The 26,289-nt window shown below is 37.2% G+C and overlaps 1 protein-coding gene across 8 annotated transcripts in view; it reads right to left on the reverse strand.

The window, feature by feature from the left end:
• Positions 1 to 26,289, reverse strand: part of spata13 (spermatogenesis associated 13) — a 199,631-nt gene that overhangs the window by 73,242 nt on the left and 100,100 nt on the right. The window contains exons 2-3 of one of the 8 annotated variants that reach the window (XM_062974648.1): positions 10,094 to 10,176; positions 9,379 to 9,458 (exon numbers count right to left, since the gene is read on the reverse strand). The exons of the other annotated variants lie outside the window; for them this stretch is intronic. The gene's annotated coding sequence lies outside the window, so the exon portion shown is untranslated. The remainder of the gene's footprint in view (positions 1 to 9,378; positions 9,459 to 10,093; positions 10,177 to 26,289) is intronic. 8 annotated transcript variants of the gene reach the window in all.

Here is a 26,289-nt window from a genome sequence, read left to right on the forward strand (position 1 = left end):
GGGCAGCTGCTTTTGCCTGCTGTGGCTGGTGAACGTACTTTTTAAAAGCACTTTTCCTAAACATCCATGAGATTAGAGCCAAAACAATATGAGATTATAAATTTTAAATACATGGCAATACTACGTAAATTATATGAAGTATACTTTTCCTCTCCCTTCATTCCGTATTATCACATCCCTTCCAACAAAATTGTTGGAGCTAAAAAGCTGAGCTTGCAATCTCTTGCTTTTGTGAGGGTGCACCATTTACACAATACAATTCATGTAGTTTGACCCCACTTCAACTGTCACAGCTGAATGCTATGGAATTCTGGGATTTATAGTTTGGTGAGGCACTAGCACTCTAGCCAGGGGGAAAAAAGAAAGATGTAAAATTATTCCTAGGATTCCATCACACTGAGCCATGGCAGATATAGTAGTGTCAAGCTGCATTAAGTTGACAGTGTAGATGCACCCATTTCCAACCCATAATTTTGACTTTACCTTTGTTGTGTGTATTTGTATGTCATTGTTATTCCACTATATTAAAGACATTGAATGTTTGCCTATCTGTGTATGTTGTAATTCGCTCTGAGTCCCCTCGGGGAGATAGAACAGAATATGTAAAGGGTTATTATTATTATGAGTAACTGTACCTAGGACCACAATGGAAATTTGTTCTTTGTAAATGCCAATTTAGGGTATAGTTTTTTGCTTTGTCAATATAGATCCGTTCATTGGCCTTTCCTTTCAACTAAATTTATTTTGTATTTGGAAAAGTGCCCTTCTTAATGGAATGGGGAAAGACATAAAACAAAAACTATAATTGCACAGTGGCTAAAGCTATAAGTATAGGCAAAACAAAAGGTCAGCAGGAATGTAATAGCATAAGTCACTGTACAAAGCTGACCAATGTAAGCTGTTCCTAATTGAATGTCTAGGGAACCAAACTCACTGCAAAGAAAAAAATGTTGCTATTTCCACATAAAGAGTCAGTATGGTGCAGTGGCTGAAAATAGATTTCTGATTATTTCTTGTTAGTTTTAGCCAAATTTCAGCCAAAGGCATAACAATAAAGTGATGAGGAGATATGTTTTGTGCCACAGACCAGTAGCTTGTAGCCTTTATGTTTTTAAAAAGTAACAAAAAAGAAACTAGTTACTTTTGAGAAACAAGTCAATGATTATCTTTTAATTATATGCATAAAGGCAACTAACTGATCAAGCCCTGCTATAGTCACAGTTGCCACTTGAAAGAGTTGGCTTTGAAATTAAAGATTGAAATAATGATTAGAAATGTATTTCTATCTCTGGCTAAAAAGCCAACACCACTTAGTGGTGATGCTGGTACCACAGTCAATGTTATGGGAGTAATGGGTAATGTAGAAGAGAAACAAGTGAAGGAGAACCCACAACTAAGAAAGTTTCTTGCTTAATTGTAATTGAAGGCAAGGTTCTCATTTATGAGATGCTGAGTCTAAACAACGGCTTCTTGACCCCAGATGGGTTTTCCTTCTTAGCACAATATTGGGATCTTGAAAAATTTGGCAAGAGTAGAAATGTTCGAATGCCACCTAGTGGCTGTTGCAAACATTTACACCAATCTGTTGTTCTGTATTTTACAGTGGACTCTGCAGAGGATGCTTCAGCTATACTTCATGAAAAGAAAAACCAGCCTATTTAGCAAGTCTTGCCAATGCTGACTGATTATAAGTAAATGTGTAGTATTTATAACTATTTTATATATTTCTATACCTGGGTCATAATCAGAAAGAGGTGGTGCGTAGAAAAGTTTAAGAATCCCTGGTCTAAACAATAATGAATATTACTGGTTCAATGTTGGTTGCACCATGACAGGCTATTCCAGTCATTCCCAATTGCATAAGCTTTACCATGTTTAAACAAAGTCAAGAAAATTATGTTAGCACAGGGCTTAAGGAAGAAAAACACAACAAATCGAAAAAGACCTTCTATAAAATTACACTATGAATATTTTTTCAAGCTATTTTTTTCCTCCAAACAAATAATACATTTGTAATGCAGCCTGTATCTCTACTAACACTATACAATGTGGGAGAGTCAAGTGTTGATATGAATGTAAAAGGTTGGCACAAGACATTCCAGACTGGCGGAGGACAAAAGAGCTATTAGTAAGTCATGGTGAGGGTCTCGGGCATTTACAGAGGAAAAGGGAAAGTTTGTTTTAGAATTTTAAATCTCTGATTTATAGAAGGTTTAATATGCATGTGACAAGGAATGAAGAGGATTACAAACTGAAGCAGTGTGTGAAAAGATTACCCAAAGGAAACAAGTTAAATTGAAGGTGTGTAGGAGGGTTGTCTCAGAAAGAAGCAAACTAAGAAAAGGAAGTAAGACTTTGTTTAGGCAGCAGATATTGGTAATTTAATTAAAATATAAAGGTATTACTCATCTTTGTAAACAATGATGGACTAGAAAACATGTTTATCAAATTTGCAAATGGCATCAAATTGTGTGTGGGGAGGTAATTAATACCTCAGTGGATGGAATCAGAATTCAAACTGGCCTTAAGATGTTAGGTGATCTGAGTCAAGACTTGAAAATTTCAGCAGGAATAAATGTAAGGGTACTTATGCCTAGCCAGGAAAAATTAAATGTACTGGAGAAAACTGCAAGTATCTCGTTCAACCTACTGCTATACCAAAACATACACCTAAAACACTCTATTCTTGGGGATTTGTGTACGTTAGATGGGAAGTTAGATCCAACTTTATATCACAATGCCAAATTGGAATGAATGAGATACCTTGGGAGATGGGATCCAAGTCAGAAATTCATGTATCTTTCATATACACTTTATACATATAGCCTGAAGATACTTTTACACACAATATTTTAAATAGAGTTGCACGTAAAGCAAAGTTTGTGTACACCAGGCCATCAGGAAGAAAAGGTGTCACTATCTCATCCACCTATTTGAACAATTTTTGAGTATTTTAGATTTCAGATGAGGAATGACCAACCTGTATTACAATTCCTATAGGCTGCCATGTTACAGCAGCTCCACTGTCTACTGGTCCGCTTCCGGGCTAAATACAAAGTACTGGTCATTACCTATAAAGCCCTAAGCGATTCGGGCTCTGGCTATTTGATGATCTGCATTCCTGCCTACAAACCCGCTCGGACACGGCGATCAGCAGAGGGGGCCCTCCTCTTGGTCCCGCCAAAAATAGCTCACCATAGATCCCATTTCATCTGATGATGTTGACAACAATTACCTTAACTTACTGAAGAGCGATATTTTTATATTTTTATAGACATTTTAACTGTTCAAAGTGTTATTTAGGATGCTTGACTGATTTATATGTTTTAGCCAAGGTGTTTAATTTGTTTATTTTAAACTGTTTTAATGTTTTGTTGTGTTATTACTCGTGGCCATTTTTCACCTTTGGAAGCTGCCCTGAGTTTCTTCAGGGAGAAACAGTGGGTTATAAATAAAAATTATTATTATTATTATTATTATTATTATTATTATTATTAGTCTGCTGTGCTATTATTATTATTATTATTATTATTATTATTATTCTGAGGTTTTTACTAGGAACAGTAGCCTTGGGAATGTACACAGAAGTAGAGAAATGTTGTAATACAATAATAATAATAATAACAATAATAACAACAATATATTTATATTCCGCCTTATCTCCCTGGAGTGACTCCGGGCGGATCCCAAATATAAAAGGCAAACATTCAATGCCTTCATAATAATGAAAATTGACAACCCAACATATAGAAACAAATTATGACTTAACAACTAAAATAAAATTTAAAAAATGCTACCTGTTATATCAAACATAAAACAAAACATCAAACACCAAACAGAAGCGTCGGTTTCCCTGAGTAAAAAGTTGGAGAGTAAAAGGCTGACCATGTTTAATTTGACACCACAGAATGTGCAACTGGCTTTATTTAATTTTTCTTTTTGAGAGAGAAAACAATGAACAGGACTCTGTGTATCCACAGAATTACAGTTTGTTTCTTTTATCTCTTTGCTCCCATGCTCCCAATCTTCTAGGTTCCTCTAATGCCCTTTCCTTTATCTTCCTCCCAATTTCACCTAATTTCTCAAAGAACACCTCTCTTTCTCACCCTTTTCCTCCTGAGCCTTTCTATCTGCTGTCTTTCCCATTCCAATTTCCCAACTTCCACTCCAGTTATATTCCCCAGCCTTTGTTTTTCCGACCTTATTATACTGGCCCTCCTATCTGTGCTTCACTCCCTCTTAACCAAACATTCCCATTCTCTTCCTGCACCCCACTCCCCAATTTAATCTCTGGGAAAGACAACAGGATGTTGATCCTCAGTGTCTTCCAAGCAAGTAAATCCACTGGTGAAGCAGGAATAAATCTGCCCTGTAACGGATCAACTACAAAAGAAGTGGCCCAGCTGTTTTATTTCATTCACCTTCAAGACAACAGTGACTTTATACAGGCAGTCCCCAAGTTTAGAACAAGATAGATTCTGTAGGTTTGTTACTAAGTTGAACTTGTTTAGAAGTCAGAACAGGTGCAATTTTGAAGTGTAACTCCAGCCAAATATATATGGATAGCATAAGGAAGGGTTAACAGTTTTGCTATCTGTGCCTCTGTTTAGAAGATTTCACCACACTTTCTATCCCTGTGATAAGTTTTCTTAGGATCATTTGCATGATAAAGGAAAGGTGTAGCTATGGAGATGCCAAAAAGTAGGTATTACTTCTCAAATAAGAAATCTATCGCCCGACATGAACTTTTCTTTCAGGCTCCAAACTTCTAATATTGCAGAGAGTAAGATATTGAAAATTGCTCATACTTAGAACTGTTACATTTGCTATGTTTGCATTCCCTTGGGAACATTGCCTGTCCTTTTTCTTTAGAAATCTGAACTATATTGCTAAGTTTTCAGTTACTGCAATCCTAGAAATCTGGACTCAAAGGACATTTTATTTACCGGCTGTTAGGAATTGTGGGAGTTGAAGTCCAAAACACCTGGTAGGTTGAAGTTTGCCCATGCCTGAATGCATTGTTAATTTAGTACCAGGAGATCAGGTCTTGCAACATTTTGTTGTAGCAGTTTCTTATAAAGTTGAGTTGAGTACTACAAAACCTAACCTCCTAACATTTGAAAACTATGATATACAGAGTTAATTTCACAATTGATATTATATATGTTGTAATAAAATACTTGCATGCTTCCTTAAATCCCATGACATGGAGTGGATTATATATATTTTACTATATAAATAAATCCACTAAGTTTAAAATCAGTTGACATAGTTCTCCTTAACTGAATCATTCTTACCTATTACATGGGTTATTGGCTACTTGTTCATTCTTAGTGTTTAGTAAATAAAAAAATTGAGGAACCTGCCTGTAATATGTTTTAAGTTGAAAGGAAATAATTCATTCAGTAAGCTTGCTAAATATTCTCAAACATCATCTCAATAAATTACATTTTTGAAGTCAAGTGGGAATCAAGCAATTGAATAAAGGTCTCAATTTTACCAACGACTCTTCTTCAAATTTGCTAAGAGCTTATTACGTTTCACTCTGCTTGGCACAGAGTTGTAATTGAGGCTGGGAAACAAAAGCCTTGTGGAGTGACGTAATCTGAGAAAGAGGACCTCTGTGTACCAGGTTACCATTATACTGCTTTTACACCCACCCACCTACACCACTGCAGCTGCATGCAACTTAATGATGTCTAGAAGAAATCTATTTATATCCTCATTGAGCCTGCCCGTGACACCGTTATTGTGTTCCCATCCTCAAGAGGCATTATTCAGGGAGCATGACACGAAGAGATGCTTCATACTACAGAAGAGCAGTTTCCAATAAATGGTCCATTGTACCAAAACATAATGAAAACTTCCTGCTCTCAGTTAAGAACTCTGAAACTCTACCTTCCTTCAATCTTATGATTTACGGAGAAATTCTCCCTGCGCTGAGTTCAATGGGCCTTACTTTTGCTTCATTAGAAGCAAAATAACAGCATTTACATTTTATATTATTAATAGATTAGTTAAGCTATACACATTTTTTAAAAAAACAAAAATATGCAGAAATGGTGTCAGGTTGCTTCCCATTTTAATTTTACCAGATTTTATTTTTGTAACTACAGCTTTGAGGAAATCAGTAAAAAAGGTAAAGGTTTTCCCCTGATGATAAGTCCAGTCGTGACCGACTCTGGAGGTTGGTGCTCATTTCCATTTCTAAGCCAAAGAGCCGGCGTTGTCTGAAGACACCTCCAAGGTCATGTGGCCAGCATGACTGCATCAAGCGCCGTTACCTTCCTGCTGGAGAGGTACCTATTGATCTACTCATATTTGCATGTTTTCGAACTGCTAGGTTGGCAGGAGCTGGGGCTAACAGCAGGCGCTCATTCTGCTCCCGGGATTTGAACCTGGTACCTTTTGGTCCGCAAGTTCAGCAGCTCAGCGCTTTAACGCACTGTGCCACCAGGGGCCCCTTTGAGGAAATCAATTATCGTGCAAAGGATGAAATTTGGTTAAATGAAAAAGTGTGTTCTAATGATTGTAAAAGGTATTTTTTCCCCCAGATGTTAAATCTAGCCATGTTCGACTCTGGGGGTTGATACTCATCTCCATTTCTAAGCCAAAGAGCCGGCGTTGTCCATAAACACTTCCAAGGGAATATGGCCGGCATGACTGCATGGAGCACCGTTACCTTCCCACCGGAGTGGTACCTATTGATCTACTCACATTTGCATGTTTTCAAACTGCTAGGTTGGCAGAAGCTAGGGCTAACAGCGGGAGCTCCCCAGATTCGAACCGTTGACCTTTCGGTCAGCAAGCTCAGCGGTTCAGAAGCTCAGCGGTTTAACCCACTGTGCCACCAGGGGCTCCTCTAATTACCGTATAGGGGATCATTTCAGATGAAAACCAGGCAAATGCAAAGAATACAATGAATCTGTTCTTTCTTAATTATATACTCTTTTGGTCTAATTGATTAAGCTGTACCATTCCAAGTATTTATTTGATTCAAAAGGGGGTAAGCAGTACATAAATTGGAGTCCTTTTTTAAAAAAAGCATTCATTGGCAGTGTGGCCCTCTTTTATACAATCCAAATCATTTTTCACCATTTGAAATAAATCCTAGCCCAGTGGTTCTCAACCTGTGGGTCCCCAGATGTTTTGACCTTCAAATCCCAGAAATCCTGACAGCTGGTAAACTGGCTGGGGTTTCTGGGAGTTGTAGGCCAAAACACCTGGGGACTCACAGATTGAGAACCACAGTCCTAGCCCATAGTTAGTAACCAAACTGAACATGCACAAAATATTTCCTGAATGGAATTTTGATAGCCTACAACTTTCCATTGGGCCAGACTTAGCAGGGGCCGGGCTTAGCACAGCGGGTTAAACCACTAAACTGCAGAAAGGTTGGCAGTTCAAGCCTGTGTCAGGGTGAGCACTCAATGTCAGCCCCAGCTTCCTGCCCACCTAGCAGATCGAAAACAGAAATGTGAGTAGATAAATAGATAGCACTTTAAACGGGGAGGTAATAAAAGGTGCCCATTAAGACATGCCAGCGATTTGATCAGGATGACATCTAAGGACGAGAAAGCTCCTCAGCATAGAAGATGGAAAAGATGGGAAAAGCCTTTACCTCTGTTTATATATTGTCTGTCCTTGTTAATTGTATAATGGCATTGAATGTTTGCCGTGTATGTGTTCTGTAATCTGCCCTGAGTCCCCTTGGGGAGATAGCCCAGAAAACAAATAAAGTATATTTATTTATTTTATTATGTGCCTTCAAGTAGACTTATTAGGGTGAATTTATCACAGCATTTTCTTGGCAATATTTATTCAGAGGAGTCTTGTCACTGTCTTCTTTGAAGACTAGGAAAGTATGAGTTCTCCAAGGTCACCCAAATGGTTCCTATGGCCAGCCAGGGATTTGAACCCGGCCCACTTATTACCATTCTAAAACTAAAACCACTACCCCACACAGTGTATCACAACTTTGCATACAAGTATTCTATTGGGCAGATGAAAAATACAAATGATGAAGAACATTTTGTAGAAGCTCTGCACTTCTAAGAAAGCTTAAGATCTTTCATCCAAAATTGTTTTTTTTATAGCTGCATATAAATAAAGTGATTGATTGAAACCATGAAACGGGTTCAAGTCCTGTTGCAGTATTAAAATGCTGATAATTTTCACGACACAAACAAACATAGATAGAGGTATGTATTCTTGCATGCATTACGGCAACAAGTATGTTGTAAGAAAAAGTAGACATTTGGACACAGAAAGGAGAATATTGCAAAAGCCCTCAAATTCACAGAATTCTTCAACGCCAGAGGTCTCCCAGTGTGAATCCCCCCAATGAAGACATCGACCAGTCATGAGCCGAACAGAAAGACATCCAACACAGGCAACATTTTTATTGAACCGTTTTAAAGCCGATGAACATCACAGTAACATCACAACAAGACAAGGACAATTCTCATAAGATTCCTCTGCACATTTGAGTGACTTAGCCAACAGCAGAGCAGCAAATGCCACTTCTATCCATTTCATTTCATTGTTGGGTACTACTGCACTTTCTGCATTGCTGTTTGCCATGAACATTTCCCCACTAACTGTTGTTTCCTTGTCTATTTCCCTCTGCAGATCTTGTCTACATGTGTTCTGCATTGGTGACAGTAATGTGAATGTTGAGTGGCTACCTGGTTGCCTGTGGAGAGACAAGACAAACATGAGGGAAGCAATAAATAACAAGTAGAAATTAAAACAGACAAGTATTGCAAATGGATAGCCTGTTTCCCTGAAAATATGACAGTGTCTTATATTAATTTTTGCTCCCAAAGATGTGCTAGGTCTTATTTTCAGGGGATGTCTTATTTTTTCAGAAAGAAGTAAGATTTTTGCCCCGAGAGTCTTCCACGATTCCTTTCTTGTACTCTATGGAATAGCTCTTTCTTTTTTGCGTTCATGTCTAGGGGTAAAGAGGCGGGAAAGACCTTTACCTCCTTCTCCTTCGTGCCGCACACACCTTTCTCGACCGAGGCGGCTCCTTCCTCCTAGGTCTTACTTTCAGGGGATGTCTTATATTTGGCAATTCAGCAAAACCTCTACTAGGTCTTATTTTCAGGGGATGTCTTTTCTTTGGGGAAACAATATATTCATGTATGGCTGTCATATACTCATGAAAGATGGTTAATAGCAACATCTCCTATGCTTCAAGCCTCAGCCCTATTTTCTTAAATATTCCTAATATTTTTATTCCTAGATTAACAAGGAAGGAAGGAAGGAAGGAAGGAAGGAAGGAAGGAAGGAAGGAAGGAAGGAAGGAAGGAAGGAAGGAAATGCAAGTTGATCTGATGCCAGCATTTGGAAATTCACTCAGGCAATACTCACTTTTCCAATGTTCAGTTTTGCATGGATACTGCTTCCTGTGAATGCTGTTCAGTTTTCCTTTCAAATGTTTGGCGCTGGTCCTGCAAGAAAGAATGACTCACAGGTAGTTGGGAAATGAATTTCACAGAGAGAGCAGAATGCTCAGTGTTGAACAACAAAAGTGGCTGTGTCCCACATAGACTTCTCCAATAAATGGTGGGGATTTCCCTGGGTTGTACCTAATAGTCCCAGTGTGCTGTCTGCACAGCACTTAGTCTTAAGTTGACTTGTGAAAGAGAGTCCTGTAAAACTACTACAGTAGAGTCTCACTTATCCGACATAAACGGGCCGACAGAACGTTGGATAAGCGAATATGTTGGGTAATAAGGAGAGATTAAGGAGAAGCCTATTAAATATCAAATTAGGTTATGATTTTACAAATTAAGCACCAAAACATCATGTTATACAACAAATTTGACAGAAAAAGTGGTCCAATATGCAGTACTGCTACATAGTAATTACTGTATTTACGAATTTAGCACCAAAATATCACAATATATTGAAAACATTGACTACAAAAATGTGTTGAATAATCCAGAATGTTGGATAAGTGAATGTTGGATAAGTGAGACTCTACTGTATATGGCTAACTATATTATAGGACAAAAAGATAGGAGGGGACATATAGCAACCATGGCAAGTTGCATAGGAGACGGAGGAAGAGACTCTTGCTTACCTATTTGGGTGTCCAGTTGTACGCGAGTAGAATTCTTCTCATATTTGTGTCTGGAGTCCTTCAGCAGCACATCTGTAACATTTCTGGTAAGACAATCACTAAGAATCCATCCTTTCATTGTAAGCTGCTAATTGTAAAAGTTTGTCTCTATGGAGAAGGCTCCTTTTCATTGTAGTTGCCCATCGCCAACAATGTTATTAGCACATTTTTGCATTGATTGGATTTTTGAATAATAAATAGAACTTACCATCTACTTTTAACTGAATATGATACTTGTTACTTTTGTCATGCGTTTGGCTCATGGTTTTGATATTTTCCCATCTTTACATCCCAGAAATAAGGAACTATTTAAAGCAGGGGTCCTCAAACTTTTTAAGCAGAGGGCCGGTCCACAATCCTTCAGACTGTTGAGGGGCCAAATTATCATTTGAAAAAAAAAATACTAACAAATTACTATGCACACTGCACATGTCTTATTTGTAGTGCAAAACAACAACAACAACAATGAAAGAACAATACAATATTTAAAAATGAAAACAATTTTAACCAACATAAATCTATCAGGATTTCAATTGAAAGTGTGGTCTTGCTTCTGGCCAATGAGATAGTCAAGTTAATTAGGATTGTTGTTGTTGTTGTGTGCCTTCAAGTCATGTCAGACTTTGGTTGAGCCTGAGTCTAAAATTATTCATTTATTTATTTACTACATTTATTTACTACATTTATATCCCACTCCGAAGGGGACTCAGAGCAGCTGTATGTACATACAATATATTATATTATTAGCATAGCACAATATTAGCATTATATATTACTATACATTGAACTATACCACTATACTGTAATATTATATGTAATATATAACATATAATTTAATATGGCGCCCTATATGAGAGCCATGCGTGAGTTAGGGCCTTTTACCCCAGCACTCAAGACCTGGCTCTTTACTAGAGCTTTTAATCTATGTTAATTTTATCAATATTTGTATGTATGTATTTTTATCCTTTACAATTTTATCTTGTAAATCGCCGAGAGCATTGTGGATAGAGGGTGATTAATAAGTAATTAAATGATGATGATGATGATGATGATGATATTATTATAAGGTATTATTATTAGTATTATATTGTATAACATTATATTTCAATCAATATTATATGTATACTAGCTGTGCCCAGCCACGCGTTACTGTGGCAAAGTGGTGGTGGTATTGGTTAAAAGTTGTTGTGGAATTTTTATTTGACGTTATTTGTATTTTTTTAATTAATTTTATTGTAACTTATCTTTTATATTTATTATGTTTTATTATTTTGTTGTATTATTTTTAGTTATTTTGTTATAGTATTTTATTGTATTAATTTTTTTAGTGTTTTTAATTATTTTTATTGTATTACTTGTATTTATTTTATTTTTTATTCTTTTATTAACACTGGGCTGAGTGGGTTGCTAGGAGACCAAGTGGGCGGAGCTTAGCCTTCTAAGTGGCAGCAATTGGATAAAAACATTTATTGCTCTCCCTCTAAGTAGGACTTTATTTTTCTTTTGTTTTTTGTTGTATCAACCTAGAGCCATGGATGATGGGTTGTGTTGTCAAATTTCGAGGTTGGGGGGCCTGTAGTTTTGTTGTTTTGTGGGTCGCCGTGATGCCATCACTCATTTATATATACAGTAGAGTCTCACTTATCCAACATAAACGGGCCGGCAGAACGTTGGATAAGCGAATATGTTGGATAATAAGGAGAGATTAAGGATAAGCCTATTAAACATCAAATTAAGTTATGATTTTACAAATTAAGCACCAAAACATCATGTTATACAACAAATCTGGCAGAAAATGTAGTTCAATACGCAGTAATGCTACGTAGTAATTACTGTATTTACAAATTTCGCACCAAAATATCATGATATATTGAAAACATTGACTACAAAAATGCGTTGGATAATCCAGAACGTTGGATAAGCGAGTGTTGGATAAGTGAGACTCTACTGTATAGATATAATACTATATTATTAAAACTGATATAAAAATATTATATTATAAAATGGAGGGCAGGGGCCAGGTAAATGACCTTGGAGGGCCGCATCCGGCCCCCGGGCCTTAGTTTGGGGATCCCTGATTTAAAGCCTGAAAATGTTTTACTGCGAAGTAAGTTTTTACTTGAAGCTTAGGAGGAAGGGAATTGCAGGAAAACAAGAGTTGTATTTGCAAAGCAGGCAAGTTTTGCATGGAACAGAACCACTGATTTGTAGACTGGAAAGATTTCATCTAGAACAAGAGCAATAATGTTCAAACTGCCTACAAGATTTCTTTTAAATGTGATTATTAATGGTAACAACTAATGCAATGAATTGGTTTTACCTATTAGTGTTAATATAACGAATAAGAGCTTTTTATGTCAGTGAAAACTAAAAAAAGCAAGTAAGTTTTTTTTAAAAAAACTAGAATCCCAAATGTTTACAATTCTGCAGATATATATGCTCAAGGTTGCATCTCCATTCCACACATGTCAATATGTTCTGCATTTAATCAGCATATCATGAATTAAAATCATGTGTTCCACTAACTGTCAGGCAGAAAATGACAGCTGTCTGTCTTCATCTATCATGTATTTTCATAGGTGATGTCCTTTTGCTAAAATAATGTTATATTGCCATAGAAAATACCAGATAAAAAGATATAAGATTAGCAGAAATACCAAAGTCAGAATCATCCAGTTTATAGTATTGCTGAATCTATGTATGGATGCAAAAAACGAACAGAGAAGAAAGCTGACAAGAAGGACATTAACTCATTCGAAATCTGGTGCTGGAGAAAAATTTTATGCATACTAATGCCTGCCAAAAAGACAAATGGCATGAACCTAGGTAGAATGCAAAATGACCTATTTGATGCCAATGTATTTTGGACATATCATGAAACAACATGACTGGGCAAAAGATATTAATGCCTGGCAGGAAAAGAGGAAAACTACATTCCTAATGGACTGGTGCAATTAAAAAGCCACAACCCTCAGTTTGTAAGAACTGTACTGGAGATCACCATAACTTGAAGGTACCTTGATGACAAATAATAGCAGTGAATCACATGGATAACTGAACAGATTCAGCAGCAAGCATTTTACCCGTCTTGGTTCAATCCCAACACCTGTCCCAGTTTTTCTTTTTCATTGACACAGGAACTATTATGCCACTAGTATAATAGTTCACAACATCTTCCCCACTGGTATAGTTTCACCTTTTATGGGTGTATCAGAACTAAGTAGGAGTACTAACCCACCAAAGAAGTCAAAGACAAGAAAGCAGCATAAGTTATTTAGCATTGGAACAGATTTGCTATGAATACAGATGGCTCCTTATAACAATGACGCATGAAAAGTACAATGCAAAGTCAATGTTTCTATGAGAATTGTAGTTTGGTAGACACCAGCACACTTTGACAGAGAACGCTAAAGACCTTGTGAATAATAATAATAATAACCTCTGAGATTGCTTGCCATAGATGTGGGCGAAACGTCAGGAGAGAATACTTCTGGAACATGGCCACACAGCCCGAAAGACATACAACAACCCTGTGATCTTGGCAATGAAAGCCTTCGACAACACAATAATAATAATAATAATAATAATAATAATAATAATAATAATAATAATAATTTATTTATATGCTGCTTTTCTCCCACAGTGGGAACCCAAAGCGGTTTCCAACATGTTAAGAATACCATACAAAATCAAACAACAGTCAAAGGTATAAATATACAAAACATTATAAGCAATCAAGATAAAACTTAAATAGTTATTTAAAGCAATATACATTATTGTACTGTCTTGTCAAATCTTATTGCACTTAACACAGTTTGCATGATTCCAGAGGACTGAGCCAGGGAAATTAAACTGCATTAATTCTATAGAGTTGATATACCCTAAAGCAAAGTTAATGTGGGGTTTTCTTGGCATAATTTGTTCAGAGGAGGTTTGACATTGCCTTCCTCTGAAGCTGAGAAAGTGTCACTTGCCATGGTTAAGGGAGAATTTGAACGTTGGACTCGTGGTGTCCTGATCTGACATGCTAACACTATACCACAAACCCATAAATATATTTTTATCTGTATCTTCAGGAGAAGCCAATAACGATAATTCATGAAAAGAGCCAATATCCCAATTTGTGTCGATGCCAATTGCCCGCAAATCCCTTTTTCTGACACAAAGGAACATCTGAGGCCATCTTTTTGACTATATTTCTTACAGAAGCTGTTTACATTTTCCGAATCCTATGTATGATCCAAAGAAATAGACAAGCGCCTGTTCAGAAGCAATATTTGGCTGACTGTGCCTCTCTTCAGCTCTTGGTAACTTGTTTTTCACAGCACAGACAAGGGCTGCAAAAAAAAGCCTGTCATTCTAACACAGTGGAAAGGCCCCTATGTGTCGGAAGAAAATGATCCTTTCACATAATGTTCTGGAAACATCAGTGCTGTTCCCACAAAAAGGAAATAAATACAGAAAACAGGAGAGTAAAAAAAATGAACCATTGTGGCACGCAGACCAAAATAATTGAGACATTATCGTCTCTAACCCCCCCCCCCCTCCTCCATCCCTAAGTACAAAACCAAGAAAATATGCTTAATGTGTTCGAAAGCCCTTTGGAATTCAGAGGATTAGTGATTCCAAATTAATAGGCAGTCTGAGTTGTCAAATCAACACTTCCAGGCACCTCTCCTGCAGTTTGATAACTACATTTGAAAGAGTTGCCATAGTGTTCTCTCTCTTATTATTCTGAATACCAACAGGAAACTATTTTTAAAAATACATCATACGAAATCTGTGCTTCAGAAAGTAATCACACTTCAGAATACAGCTTATGGTATACAAAGTTTTGAGGTTAGACTATAAAGACTTGGAAAAGGCTTTGCATTGTCTTGAAAAATCAAAATAGGGAGAGAACGGGCCATTACAGATGGTTTGGGAGGGAAAATGTCTCTTACATATTAATACTGTGTTACAACCTGGTAGTCCAAAAAACCATAAACCTAATTGTTAGCCTCAGCTGAGTGCATCTATTCTACACTATATAATGAATGTAGTTTGACACCACTCTAACTCTCATGGCTCAATCCTGAGAGCCTTTTCAGATAAATAGTGCTAGATCAGACATGGGCAAACTTTGGCCTTCCAGGTATTTTAAACTTCAACTCCCACCATTCCTAACAGCCTAGGCTGTTAAGAATGGTGGGAGTTGAAGTCCAAAACACCTGGAGGGCTAAAGTTTGCCCATGCCTGTGCTAGAGTCTCACCAAACTACAAATCTCATGGTTGCATAGATTTTAGCCACGGACGTTAAACTGCATTCATTTTACAGTATAGATCCATCCCTAGAGTATATGCACTGAAAGAATGGAACTCACTGAATCAACACTTATTTCAATCCCATTGATTCCCAGCATTGACTATAGATGGGACTAACAATAGGATTTAACCCATTTATTTCTTCCACTGGATATTTTTCTGTACTGCAGCTTGGCAATCAACCTAGGTCTATACCAAATAAACAAGAGATAAATAGAACCATAGTAACAGTGCCATATTTATTTAATTTATAGCTTGCTTTCCCCCCAAAAGGGAAACAAAGCAACCCACACTCTACATTAAAATAATGTAGTTAAAAACATTCTGAAATGGAAAACTAAAAATGAATAAACAACCAGTTTAAAACAATCAAAAATATGGAAATCTCCCCATTGCACTACTCCAACTAGTTAAAAAGTTCTGTTTAAATAGATATTAGCTTATTGAAAAAAGAAGAGTAGGAAGGGAGCCAACCAGGATTCCCTTGGACAAAGCATGTGGACTCTCTTTACACAAGAATTAGTAGCATGGTATGGATAATACTTTAATGACAACCCTGCTAAATGCATTTCCTACAATTTTGCTGAAGAGTGACAGCTTTTCTTACTACTTGGCAGAGTTCCTCTACTATAACAAAGGGCAATCTCGGGGCTCCATGTGACTGTTCAAGGTAAGATTTGAGGACCCCAACCTGACCAAACTCCCCATTTTTCTGACATAACAGGGTGAAATTGCCTTTCTGAGACGCTTCCATATTGGATAATTTTAAGTCACTCTTTAAAATCAAGAAGTAGCCTTTTTTCACCACTACAAGTACTTAGATGTCTAGCTATGTCTAAGTTTGTTTCATTCTTCTGGGCACCATTTTTAGCAGTCTATGTACTTCAGCTTTGCCTCTGATATCCTTCCCTCCAGTGAGCAGTTGGGCATTGCTTCCTGGAGTATGGACTAGTTTGATCTTCTTGTGGTCCAAGGCACTCTCAGAATTTTCCTCCAACACCAAAGTTCAAAAACATCTCTCTTCCTTCTCTCTGCCTTCCTTATGGTCCAGCTCTCGCATCCATAGGTTACTATGGGGAATACCATTGCTTTAACTATGCAAACCATCATTGCCAGTGTGATGTCTCTAGTCTTCACTATTTTATCAAGGTTGGTCATTGCTCTCCTCCCAAGAAGTAAACGTCTCCCAAGAAGTAAACATCAATAGCGTCCCTGTTTTCATCTGTGAAATGTTTTGAGAATGGCTTTCAGGTCCAGCCTAAAGAGCAACCAAGTTTGGTACTTGGCCCTAGATGCTGAGTTAATATCACAGAACTTGGCAAAGTTATGTTTAGCATTACAGCTACCAAATTCCCCTAGATAGCATGGCCAATGGCTAACAGATACTAACCGCAAAAATGAATTTCCACTGACTAACCTTCAAAGTAGGTTTCTTTTTTCAGTGTTCAATGTTTGGTGTCTTTTGTTCTAGACAAAGATCAGCTTTACTTTACCAGGTTTTACAGCACTGCAAACCCAATATCACAACACTAAGGTAGGTACTATTTATCCTTGGGCCTACCCTGCATGCTTTAATAATTCAGAATTAGATAGGACAGTACTGACAAAAAGCTTGTGTACAGAACTAGGGGAAAGAGTAATAATGATGAAGGCTTGATCCAGCTTTCATTGTGCTTGGAGCAGATCTACTGAAATGAATGGTACAAGTTAGTCAGTTCATCTAAATGGATCTATAGCCAGATCTCCACATTCACTGGGGTGATTATGAAAAACAGCAAATATAAAAATTCTGTATTTTTAGCCTAAGAGAACACAGCTCTAGGAGTTTGTTGATCCTCCAATGTGACTCTATAATTTACTTCCTCTTGAAGCTGGTCAGAGGGACCTAGTAATTTTTAGAGAAGCCACTGATCTCTAGGAATGTCTTTGTCCTCAGCATCACTTTATGGAGTCACACTGGGAAATCTGGAGACTCCTAGAAAGTAAATTTTAATCAAAACCATGAATAATCAAATCTACAAAAGTCAAGCTCACAAACATGGAGGGCCAACTGTACTCTTAAGACTAAATTTAGTTTTAGCCTTGAGTCTGACCCACTGATGCCAACAGAACTTATGTAAGCAGTGATTTTAAAATCCATTCATTTCAATGCATCTCCTCTACCACTGGATTTAATTCTCAAAAAGATCACTCATGATTTAGGCAAACTTATCATTCACTTTTTATTTTTCAGGTGATGGTAAAGATTCAACATGAATTGTTATTTAACAATCAGTTTATCTATCGTAACTAGTTACTGACATCTCAAAGAGAATTTGTCTCATTGGAAAGAAAGGTTTTCCGCTTGCTTCAGTATAGAAACTAGTTTTTACTCTAATCTTATTGCAAACATTTTCTTTGTTACTGAGAGCCTGCTTTGTTTATACAAACTTCCACTTAGATCATTGGATTCTTTAAAGTGGCAGCGCCAGCTATGTACAGTATATCTAACTTCCTACAGATGAAAAGGGGTAGTTGGTAGATTAGCCAATTGTACCTTTAGCAACCCTTTAATTTATTCTCATTTCCTATCCCACTTTGTCTAATTCTTGCTTCTTTTAAATTATCGTTACCCATAGGGAAAAAACTGGATGCATCTTTCAAGAAAATCAACCGTATGACATAGCTTATTCTATTGTCTTCATACTTTGTTTTTATTCTATTTGTGAAGGTTTTAACTGAATGTTTTTACATGCATTTAATTACATCAAATAAATTAAATGCATTTAATTGTTTTATTGATTAAATGCATACCTTGCCTGTCTGCTAACAAATGGCACTCAAGGTAGTTAACGGTGCTAGACACATCAGTGATGGATACTAAAAATATCCTAAATTAAGTAACAGGGAAACATTTCACTCTGGAGGCAGATAATGTAAACACGCAAACACCAAGAGCACAGATTTCATGGGTGTACAAAGCAGACTGTGGTGACAGCCAATTTGATAGTGGCAGTGTGGGTGGAATGAGGAACAAAGGGTCTAAAACACATTTTAAAGGTCTCATGGGCTCCATGTTGCCGACCTCAGAGTGCTTTTACAAAAAAAGGAGACAGGAAGGTTAGTGTACAGTCAGTCATCCCTTCACATTTGCAGTTTTGACTTATCCAGATTTGATTATTCACAGATGTAATTAAAATGTTCCTTCAAAGAAAATCTAGGACCTGTGGGGTGATTCTATGGTCAACCTACGCTGGAGTAGTTAAAAATGTCTAAGACTTTGCTGGTCCTTCAATGAGACTCTATACTCAGCTTCCAGAAGAAAACTGTTCTCTCAAGTAAAAAACTAGCCATTTCTTTACTCATGGTTTTTCTCTTTCACAGGGGTCTTTCCCCAAACCACAATGAATGTGGAGGGATGACTATATTACTTTTATTTATTTATTTATTTATTTACAGTATTTATATTCCGCCCTTCTCACCCCGAAGGGGACTCAGGGCGGATCACATTATACACATATAGGGCAAACATTCAATGCCCATAAACACATCAAACCGAGACAGAGGCAGACAGACAGACAGAGGCAATTTAACCTTCTCCTGAGGGGATGTTCGATTCTGGCCACAGGGGGGAGCAGCTGATTCATCATCCACTCTGACGGCACTTCCTCACTTCCTCATTCCAACGTTGTAAATTAGTTAAACTTGCCTCCCCACTTTTATAAGTGGTACCTTATTTCCTACTTGATAGATGCAACTATCTTTCGGGTTGCTAGGTCAGCAACGAGCAGGGGCTATATTTTATTTTTAATTGACGGGTGCTCACCCCACCACGGGCTGGCCTCGAACTCATGACCTCATGGTCAGAGTGATTTATTGCAGCAGCTGCTTACCAGCCTGCGCCACAGCCCGGCCCCATAGTAGGTTAGACCTCTGTTGCTGTTCCCATTATATTTGTTGTGTACTTCCATGTCATTTTCAACATAAGGCGGCCCTATTACTGGATTTTCTTGGCAAGATTTGTTTAGAAGAGGTTTGTTGTTGTGTTTCTCTGAAGCTGAGAGAGTGTGACTTTCTTGAGAGTTAAAAGGCATTGTCTCATCCTTGATAACGTGGAGCCCCCAGTGGTGCAATGGGTTAAACCCTTGTGCTGGCAGGACTGCTGACCGAAAGGTCGATGGTTCGAATCTGGGGAGCGGGGTAAGCTCCCGTCTGTCAGCTCCAGCTTCCCATGCAGGGACATGAGAGAATCCTCCCACAAGATGGTAAAACATTGGGTATCCCCTGAGCAACATCCTTACAGACAGCCAATTATCTCACACCAGAAGCGACTTGCAGTTTCTCAAGTCGCTCCTGACATGGAAAAAAATCCTTACACAAGTCTCTGTATAACCTCAAGCACATTTTTTAAAAGGTAATTCAAACTTTAGGACAGGTTTCTTGAGAGTAACAGAGAGCACATCATAAGAGATGTCAAATGTCATGGCTGGCCACTGTGCCAACATGCCTTTGCTTACGCAACACATGCGTCACACAGATACAATATGCATCATGTGGAGTAGGAGAATGAGGGAGAGGGAAAGCTTGAAGCCTATGTGCTAAAGAAAAGGGCTACTTAGCACTGTTATCAGTAATTATCCTATATACTTATATGGAAGTATAGAAATACGTATTAGTCTAAAAATCAGCTCAAAAAACCTAGGTCAATATATCAGTCTCTCAAGGTATGATTACTGAAAAATCATGCTAAGACTTATTTTCAAGGTAGATCTTATTTTTGGGGAAACAGGGTACATGAAGTTGACTTATACATGCATATATGTGGAGTCATGGTAACTTATTACTTATTAAACTAACTGGTGAGAATGCACGAAGAAGAAAGAGTATCCAGATGAACTTCCCAACAGACAAATCAGCAAGGACAAAATTTCCTCGTATAATACAGAGCATTGTCTGAAAACATTCACACTGGCCTCCAACAGACAAGAGTTCTTTCTCCCTTACTGGACCTTCCACAGATATATACAAACCTCCCTTGCTTAGTTTTCCAATATACCTCACAACCTCTGAGAATGCCTGCCATAGATGTGGGTGAAACATCAGGAGAGAATGCTTCTGGAACATGGCCATACAGCCTGGAAAATTCACAACAACTCATTGTCTGAAAAGCACTTAAAGCAATGTGCTTTAAAATGCAGATAAAACACCTATTGAATTACAAAGAAAATACAATAAAGAACCACTAGTTCAGTTGAGATGTTTCTGATCCCCCCCCCTTTTATGGCAATTGCTTTGTTCCATCTAAATATAACCACATTACTCCCAAGATGCCTTTGGTGCGGCATGAGGCATATTGGATTTATTTGGACTTTCACATTCTGTGGTTCCAGATGGATAGAATGAACACTCGGAACTGGATTCCTTTTTATAAAACTTATTGCATAACTGTCCATCTGATTCAGTGTTTTGAATACACGGTACATTTCATTCTGTACCTGATTTGCTCTGTTTGTGAATACTTTTAGTTGGTCCTCCACATCCATGAATTCTGCATCCACTGATTCAAACATCCATGGCTGGAAATATTTTTAAAAGAAAAATATTAACCTTGAATTTTTGTATTATAATGAACACTATTTTATTACATTATTGTATGTCGTGGGAGTTCAGCATCCGTAGATTTTGATATCCTGGAACCAAACCACAGGGAACAACAAAGGCCCACTATACTTTGCAAATTTTATTGCAGTCTTGTCCATTTTTAATGGGTTATTTAAACTTTACACTAAAATAGTTTTGTAAAAAATTGAAGTCAGAATAGAAAATATTTTAAGTAAATAAAAAGGCATGTGGGCATCTTAAGCAGAATTAAGTCCACAAGTGGCCATTTTTTTTTTACTTCAACTTCCAAAATCCCCCAGCCAGCATGTCTTCTTGATGTGGCCATTAGCAAACATTAACTAAGTAGTTACAGAAACATGCTGATCAACATGTGCTGATAAAAAGCTTTTGCCTTCTTATGGCCATTGGAGAGAGAGCTGAAGGAAACTGTTTCTGGCAACTATTTTTTAAGGTAAATATCTCTGCTTGAACTTCTTGCATTTCAGTTTCCTAGGAACCCACTGGTTACACTCCCACACCCACCCACTTAACTGAAGTAACACTTCATGCATCGCATAAAGGGATCTTTACTTCACAAAAGCTGAATGCTACATATAGCTGCAAGTCTTTACGGTGCCACAAAACTATCTGATTTTTAAAAAACAAATCCATTAAATAAGGGATGCATATTCTAGCTCAAAACAGAAGAAATTTCATACCCATGGGAAACAAATTAGAAATTGAGCACGGCTTATCTGCAATTTGAAATCCAAAATACTCCTAAATTCTTCACAATGTGACAGTCTTGCTTTCCAATGGCTAGGCGTACACAAACTGTTTCATGCATAAAATATTTAAATTGTTGTATAAAATTCCCTTCAGGCTATACATATCTATAAAATGTATACAAAAAATAAATAAATTTCATGTTTAGGCTTGAGCCCCATCTTCAAGATACCTCATTATGCATGCATATGCAAGTACAGATACTCCAAAATCCCAAACCTTTCGAGTTTCAACTATTTTGAATAATCTGTATAAACTAAATTCCAGGGCTAACATATATACAATATAACAATTCTTTTAACCATAAGGACTGATTTCCTACTGTTTTAACCTAGCAAGGACAGCTTTTTCTTCTTCCAGAAATGTTTTGGAATAGAAGGAATAAGTTAACACGTCTCTCTCTTTATTATGGTTCCACCTCTGCCTCTATCAAAATCACTTCCGGCTTTGCCACATGCTTCAATGCCCAAGTTAAAAATAAAATAATTCATCTTTTTTAAGGACTATTTCATAATGTTGACCTTCTTCAATTTTTTTTTCTTTTCACTTTCAAATGTGAGCTAAAGGAGAAAATCAGAGCACCACTAATGTTCCTTTAAGTTAAATTGAACACATGTCTGATTATATTTCCAGTGCTTACAGAGGGGCTGGCTGATTGCTGTAAGTTTCCTGAAATAAACATTAGAAATGGAGAGGAGACCCTTTACCTCTATAAACACTTAAGCATTCTTCAAGGAGCCACAGCTCAAGCAAAACAAGAAAAGATATTTAAACCTTAAGGGCCCAAGCCTATCATCCACACCTTTTGTATGTGTTGTGTAAGATACCCATGCAGTGCGAACTATTCATGCATAATTGTTACTTAAAGTAGAAACTGTTTTCATATTAATGCCTGAATACATAAAAAGACAACTATATCTGTACAAATGTAAAAGATTTACTTTAGTAGTGCTAGGGCATTGTGAGTAGGCTTGTGCATGGATTCATTTTGGACGTTTGTCTTCGGCTTGTTCGGCTGGTTCGAAAGCACGTAATGGCATGGGCTCCGCAACCATTTTTTTACCAGCTTCAACAGAACAGTGTCTGTTGAAAAACCAGCTGCTTTTGGTTTCTTTTGGTTACACGTTGAGTGTAGGGAGGGAGGCAGATGCTAGAAGGAAAAGGATAACAGGAAGTGAGGCTTCTTAAGCCCTTTCATTAAACCCAGGTCTCCTCTACAGACAAAAGGGAAAGGATTGTAGAAAGAGTAGTATCTTAACTCTGATGCTTTTAATCCAAGTCTTAATGAAGGATACAAGGACAAATGATGCCTAAAACACGGGAAGGGGAGCCTGGGAAGTGCCTCCCATTGCCACCAGTGGGTTGGATAGAAAACAAATATTTCGGCTTCCTGGATTAAAAATGGATTTCTGTCCTCTTGAATTTGGGAGGCTCCCGAAAAATGGATCAGAGCTCCCACCAAAATCCAGGATACCAAAACAGATCACGGTTTACCTGGATTGCACAAGCCTAATTGTGAGTAAATGTGTGTAAGGTCACTTCTTACTAAAGAGCATGGAGGAGGAGTGAAGATGCACATTCTCAACAATATGTAACATATTCAATTGAGGGGGGGGATTGTTTACATTTTATTGTTGATAGGACTGATATGTATGAAACAAATTTGGAAGCTCATTACTGTATATTCATGCTGCAGAAAAGTCTTACCATTTAATAAAATGCATGAAGTCTACCAGTTAATAAAAAGCATTAGAACTATCCCAGAACAAAATTACTAACTTTATCATATGGTTATGATGATTATACACTATATTGTAATGCACATATATAGGCATAGACAGGCTTGAAGAGTTCTTAGACTTCACCCACTTGGTAAGAAATGTGTGTTTAAACATCATTAAGGGCATTTAAGGGCACAGCAAGTTTGTGTCTTGAAATGTGGCACATACATATTGCAGACATTCTCAATTACCTGAAAATTCAAAAATTGGGACTGTTCGTATTTATCCTTTAAAACAGAGATTGTCCTCTTGAATAGTTAAGGTATTTTAGGGACACAAGGACATTTGAGGTTTGAAACAAACATTTAGCCACTTGGCAAGTAAAGCCTGAAAGCTCCTGGTTGCCAAGAAAGCCTGAAAGGGATATATTTTTAAACCACTCCCTAGAAACAGGTGCAAGAATAAAAAAAAAATCTCACTTGATGCCTGTCTAGAAAGCTATACATTAGTGTAGTGACACACACACACACACACACACATCCAAAATTCATTGTTTTAACTAATGAAGTTTGACAACAGAAGTGTTAAATTTGTTTTAATGACTTTTAACTGAATTTAATCCTGTATTAATGTTCATATATTTGTATATTTTAAATGGTTATGCTGATGCTTTTATGTTAAACCACTTTGAGTCTCCATAGAGAGAGATAAAGCTGGGTATAAATAAATATACTACTACTACTAATAATAATAATAATAATAATAATAATAATAATAATAAACAAAAAAATACTTCTCAGAGCAAATGAATTAAATATTAAATTTATCAAATATTATGGATCTATCAGCCAATGTCTTAATGTTTACAGGTAATTTTAAAGTAAGAAATCAGATGCTTCTTTAGAATAGGTCCCATACAACATATGGAACTATCTTACAAAGACAACAATATCAAGAGCAAACAACAACAACAACAACGATGATGATGATGATGCATGTTATTTAAACATTTATTGTTATTTGAGCATTGACTGGTTCAGATCTGCAAGTTAATGAAAGCACAGGAGGCCATCAGTACTAAACAGGGCACAGATTTGCAATCTGAGTTAATGCATAATATGGAAATGAAAATCTGTGACCAAGTTAAACATGCACAACACAATCTCAAACATTTGGGCCTAAACCTAGCATAATGTATAATTCAACTCCATCATAGTGTCAAATTAATATGGTTGTTCTAGAATCTCAATGCAAGAGAACAGAATTATTGTTTTACACACTTGTTTATACATGAAATAAGAGAAACACCTTCTCTTGTTCAACTGAAGGATATGTTTGTTGCCTCAGTTAATATTAAGGGATGTTTAGTTGAACTTTGGCAGGTTGTAAGTAGCATGGCATGGCTCTGACAGCACCATGGACACATCGGACCTTGACTTCCCTGGTTTAAAATCCAGCCACTGATAAGGATATTATTCATACTCTGAATAAGTCCACTAGTAATATGGGGAGATGCCTTGTATCTAGTCACTTTATCCATTTTTGCTGCAGAGAGAACCCTTGGAGAAGAATATTACATATCCTCCAATGTTCCCAGTTTGGCAGGGACAGCCCCAATTAATCTTCCATAATCCCACTTTTTTCCAGCTGTTTTTACAACATCCCAGTTTCTATCAACTTTTCCCACTCCCCCCCTTTTTTTTAGCTTCTGCTGCAAACTGAGTTCAAATCTGAATGTATTTTGCATTCAATTAACTCATCATTGGGTAAGGGAAGAGAGGTTTGGCAAAATCTTGCCTTTCTCAGTAGGCTCAAGCAAAAGCAAGCTGCCACAGATTCTCTGGACCTCATCAAGAATTTTTGATTCCATCTGGATCGCACTCTTGAATTCATCAGTGAAATGTTTGAGGGTGCATCATCCAAAATTGACTCGGCCTATGAGAAAAAGTCCTCCTTTTCACAGTATCTGGAATTTCCTTTATTCGGTTTTTTCTTTGACCATAATAAATATTATTCCTGGTGCTTCACAGTTGTTGTGCTCAAAAAGAATGGAGAAATCATATTTTTTTTTTGCATTCACTATAAAAAAATATATCACAATATACACTGTATTGCATTGCATATTGACAATGGATTAGTTCTTTGGAGAAATGCCAAGGCAAATATATTTACATGTTAAATCTGGCCAAGGGTGTATTGAGGAATATGATTGAAAGAAAAGTCAAAGTATAAAGCTGTCTCTGCTACATCAAATGGTTTGAAGCTATTTTTAGCTATGATACACGTTTCTGAGAGAGCTCTCAATAAATGACTTACCTTTGATAGCCTGATGGATCCTTTTAGACTTGTGTGTTATATAAACTAAAGGTATCGGATCCCATCTGATCTTAAAAGCTCAGCTGGGTAAATCCTAGTTAATACTTGGATGGGAGATTGCCAATGAATACTAGGTGCTATAGGCTAAATTTCCATGCCTAAGGAAACCTGTGAAATTTATGAGGCCACCAGAAGTCCACAGGCAACTTGAAGATACTACCTACACATAGAGAGAGACTTCTATCAACGTTTTGGTGGGTGGCAAGGTAAGTGCTTTAGCCCCATACAATTTTACAGTTATAGTTCTGGATTATATGGTGATATATAGACTTTAATGGGAAAGCCATTCCGAACATTTGGATAGTAGAAACGTAAAAAAAAATCATAGTGTGGTGATGCCAGGTCACACTTCTGCCTGAGGCAAAAGAATAAATGGTGCAAGTCAGGGTA

The sequence above is a fragment of the Anolis carolinensis genome, chromosome 3, assembly GCF_035594765.1.
Source record: "Anolis carolinensis isolate JA03-04 chromosome 3, rAnoCar3.1.pri, whole genome shotgun sequence".
In the NCBI taxonomy this organism is placed as follows: domain Eukaryota; kingdom Metazoa; phylum Chordata; class Lepidosauria; order Squamata; family Dactyloidae; genus Anolis; species Anolis carolinensis.